Here is a 4,989-nt window from a genome sequence, read left to right on the forward strand (position 1 = left end):
AAACTCGAACAACTTTGAATGAACGATGAATAAATTCTCCAAAGAAAAACTTGATTCATTTTGTTGGTTCTCTTGAAGAAACCAACATTATGCTAGTGTGAGAAAAAAAAGTTGCACTTGAGGCTTACCACTGTGGGCGGATGCACGCAAATTTTAATGTTTGTTATATATGTTTCCGATCGTAGACGCATTTTGTGCGTTATGGTCACTTATTATTGATAAACTGTTTTTAGGATGCGTATACATCCACTTTTGTGATCTGATATCCGACCAAACGTTTTTCTTGCTTGGATAGCCTCACTTCATATGCATGTCTCCCCGTATATTGAGCAACCAAATAATTATGTACGCCACATGACACCGATACATTCCAACCAATTCTCTCTTATGTTTTTCTACTACTGAAACGAACAATTGTTTTTTTTTTCTTTTTGTACTAGTTCTTTTAATTAAATAGAGTTGCTCCCTTGTTTTCACCTCCACAATCGTAGTTAAGAAAAACCTTGTACACACAACGTACCATCGATGGTTTTCTCATATATTTGGGTGACTATGGCGTAACCATTGTTTTGTCAAGTGTTCCGCGGCAAGTTCTTCAACTTTTCAAGACACATAAATATCTAACATTAATTAAGTTTGGTAATTCAACAATATTAGGGTTAGATAATACAAAATAAAGCGAAAATGTATGACTGTTCGCTACTGTTTGGTAGCAAATTCACCCAATTGTACAACATTTTTTTGAGGACTAGACATAGCTAACAACTTTTGTATTATAAACTTAAGAATTTGTTTATAGAAAGAAAGATTTAAGAGAACTGATGATGAAATGAGACATGAACACACACGATATATATCTTCATGCATTTCGAATTATTCTTTATAAAATTTTGTTCAAAAGACAAATTGATACGCAACATACGAATCGTATGCAGTATATACAAATCGCTATGATTTGACGGCTTATTGGCGTCTACATTTGAAAATGACTGACTTGAATGTTATAGAGTATGTCAACATTGTTAAAGACATACAAATTAATCGTTATGACTTAACGGCCAAGTGGTGTTCAAGTTAAGCTAGGGTACGTTGGTGTTTTGTTCACATCCTTTAACATTTTCTTTAACTAACCAATTTTCGCATAGAGATAACATAACACTAACTGGTGTCACCACGATAATTTATAAGTAAATATGTTGTAATAAATTAATTAATTATGTGTTGGTTTATACTTCAGTTCTAATTTTCTTTACAGTTTAACAAACGTTTTCCGAAACTACTTACAACAACTTAACTCGTTTATCACAATCGTTATTTTATTATTATTAGAAAATACAATCTATGTCAAACTCATGAAAAATGTGAAGACGGACAAACAAAATTACTAATGGATTATAATATAAGTTTAAGTGTTAAATATATGGTTTTACGTACACTAAAATAATAGAGCTTTGTTAACTATAAAAACAACCCTTTATAATAGTAATATGGTAGTTTTGAAATCAGAATATACTTAATTATTTAACTTTTTAATTAACTATATCTCAGTGCATGAATTATATAATAAACTCATTTTTTATTTTACCTTTTCTGAATAGTTAAATATGGGCTCCCCACCTACATAAACCTATAGGAGTTTTATAACCAGTAATTCCCACGCGAGAATTATATATATATATATATTGTCATCAAGTAACTTTATTATTTTTTAATTAAGCTTTAAATAATTTACCTCTTTTAATTCTAGAACTTCACAGGCTGATTCCATTTCCATTCTTATACGCGACTTTAGTCAATTATGTACATATTATATGTTCATACCTATATATACACGCATTGGTGGCTCTTGGTATGTAATACATAATTTTTTAATACACCATCATGATAACATCAACTACACGGCAGCAGTCACCCGTCTCCCACTCCACAACCGCCAAGTGGTGGTCGAAGGACACGGTGGCCATTGTCACCGGGGCCAACAAGGGTATCGGGTACGCGTTGGTTAAATGGTTTGCTAGGTTAGGGTTAACCCTTTGGAGGTTAGGGCCTCCAAAGGGTTAGAGGCCATGGATTCGCTAAAGGCTCTTGGGCTCGACCATAATGTTTGTTTTTGTCAGCTTGACATATCTGACCCGGTCTCTATTAGCTCATTCGTTTCTTGGTTTAGATCCGGATTCGATTCCTTTGATATTCTTGTGAGTTACTCTTAATTCATCCAAGTACACAATGTGCATGCATACATTTTACATTATTCACAGTTGAGTAATCTTGTCGCGAAATATAATGACAAGTCGTTAGTTAAAATCCCATCCGTGACACATATACTGTGAGTTAAAGCGTCAAAACGAAAATTCCAGCTTCTAGGGTTTTATTATACATAGAGAGAAGAGTGGTTAAAAATAATAATTAAAAGACTCGATAATTTAGTAATATTTTTGGGCGTTTTCGAATTTCCTTTTTGGTTGAGTATTTTGCGTTTAAAAATGAGTGTTTTCATTATATGACAGTGATTAGCTAGCCACGTTTTTAGGTGTTTTGGGTATTCGTGTTGTGGATTGTCTTACAAATTTCGAAAATCATGAACTTTAAAAAACATGGTTTGTTGATAATATAATGTAACATCTCGATCGGTATCATCAACACATTTTGAGCGCGCTGACCATGCTTACTCAGGTGGACATTCCAAGAACGGATGATCTCCTGAGCACGTAACCAAAAAACAAAGTCCCGAGCTCCTATGTTCACGATAAACTTTTACTAGATCATTACACCAAATGGATCCAAAATGATACGGAGTAATACTGTACAGCATTTATGAGATCTCATATACTACCTCCCAAAATATTTATTCTTCTCATAATTTGGTCATGTTGGCATGAGTCATATTTGGCAACAATAAGAATATATAAATAAAACTATAGATGTAAAGAATCTTGATGCGTTGTAATCAGATAATTTGCAGGAGAAAGTCTCTTAACACTAATAGTATGAGATAATATTGTTTTTGATTGATATAATTAAGCCGGTACCATCATATTGATACAGGTGAACAATGCAGCTGTAAGTTTCAACCCCATGGGCAAGAACTCGATAGATTACGCGGATGCAGTGATCAACACCAATTACTATGGAACCAAAAGGTTTACCGATGCTATGTTGCCCCTTTTTCGTCGTTCTTCGTCCATAGCTCGCATCCTCAACATCAGTTCTCGTCTTGGAACATTAGATGTACGTATAACCTGCCTAATAATTCATGCATAACCTAGTTGTCATACAAGTATTTTGGGTAACATTGAAATGAGCTGACTTCTAGTATATAACATTTTTTTAAAAGTTTTATATATGAGTAACTAGTGTATTTAACTATTTATCATGATTACAAAATCACTATCACATATAATTTATTAGAGAATGTGGTTCTTAAATATACATTTTTGGCCATTAACTAGTTTTCTTAATGCACATACTTGAACAACTTTTATATACAAATCATGAGTTAATTCGATCGATCAAGAGTATAATCTTTTATTTTTCTAAAGATATATACATTTGGGACCTGTCTTTTATTTTATTTTTATTAGAACTGACCAATTTTGTTTCTATTTAAGGAAAAAAATATTTGTTAAGGATGTTTGATTTCAATCTTTTATTTCTTTCAAGTAAACGTTATTACTGCTTTGGCAACTAAGGTTAAATATATATTTTTTATTTTATTAAATATAATTCTGACTTATTTATTATTTATACTTCTATGTGTCAACTATGCAGAAACTGAAAAACCAACAAATGAAGTCAATACTCGGAGACAAAGAAAACCTGAACGAAGTCCGAATAGAAACGGTGGTGAGTGAGTTTCTACAAAATGTGGCCGAAGGAAGGTGGACTACGGCGGGTTGGCCAGATATATGGACTGATTATTCGCTTTCCAAGCTCGCCTTGAATGCGTACTCTCAGGTTTTGGCTCGTAGATATAAAGGTGTGATGAGTGTGAACTGTTTCTGACCCGGGTTCACTCAGACATCCATGACAGCCGGCAAGGGCAATCATTCGGCTGATTATGCGGCCGAAATGGCCGCAGCAATCGCGCTGCTTCCCCCTTGGTGTCTGACCACCGGGAAATTTTATGCAGCGTCCACAACTCGTGGCATGATATCAAAACTGTAAAGTTGTTTAATATTATTTGTTTAGTGGTACTAGTTAATAGTTAATTAAGTGATGTACGTATGGGTTTGGTACCAAGTGGTTAAATATTATGAAAGTTAATTTGTATGACTAGTTAACATGTGAAAAAAAGATACATTGTTATTGAAACATGTTAGGATGTCATGAATATATTTTTGCTTATTTTCAATTTTCTTAATTAATATTTGACTAGAAACTTATTAAGAACTAATTAAGGACTTTTTTTGGGGGAGTTTTTAAAGAAGCTAGGTTGAAGTTTGAATCGATCAAGTGGGTTGAAATTCTGTAGAACATTGCATATCAGCTTACCACTCCACTACTTAATTGAAACTCTCTTTATTTTCCATATATTATGTTAGAAAATCCCAATTCACTCAACATTGTTCGACTTTTTAGTATGTGCATATCAGGTAAAGCGTACGTAATGTTAGAGGACAATTTGACTTGGCTAGCTGCCTATTTAAGATTGACACCCGTTATGTTTATGTTTCATGCTTGACTGCTTGGTACTTCAATTAACAATCTTTGGTCTGTTGGTAGGCAAGTTTTTGTAATAATGTTATTCCGTTGCTATTTATTTAAGTTTTAGAATTATCTTGCATATGCTATATGTAAACACAACCGGTGTGACTCACCTGGTTCGGGATGTTACACTTAATCCTTCTTAGGCTACTCAAGTAAAACACACTTTTTAGTCTAGATACACTACTAGAAAAAGAGATGTTTTTCTACAATTGAATTGTAGGAAATTTGTTGGAAAACTTCAGTTTCAAACAGTTTTCCAACAAAAAAGTTGTTGGAAAAACA

General features: G+C 33.3%; 1 pseudogene across 1 annotated transcript; it reads left to right on the top strand.

Moving 5' to 3' along the window:
* The first annotated feature begins 1,881 nt into the window (after window positions 1-1,881).
* LOC143635926 (short-chain dehydrogenase/reductase 1-like) lies at window positions 1,882-4,416 on the top strand (annotated as a pseudogene). The gene is made up of 3 exons (XR_013154152.1): window positions 1,882-2,195; window positions 3,046-3,228; window positions 3,769-4,416. The product of XR_013154152.1 is annotated as a short-chain dehydrogenase/reductase 1-like (transcript).
* The last annotated feature ends 573 nt before the right edge of the window (window positions 4,417-4,989 follow it).

Source organism: Bidens hawaiensis, unplaced genomic scaffold (genome assembly GCF_021521415.1).
Source record: "Bidens hawaiensis isolate Kalapana, Puna unplaced genomic scaffold, B.hawaiensis_p1.1 tig00007743_1, whole genome shotgun sequence".
In the NCBI taxonomy this organism is placed as follows: domain Eukaryota; kingdom Viridiplantae; phylum Streptophyta; class Magnoliopsida; order Asterales; family Asteraceae; genus Bidens; species Bidens hawaiensis.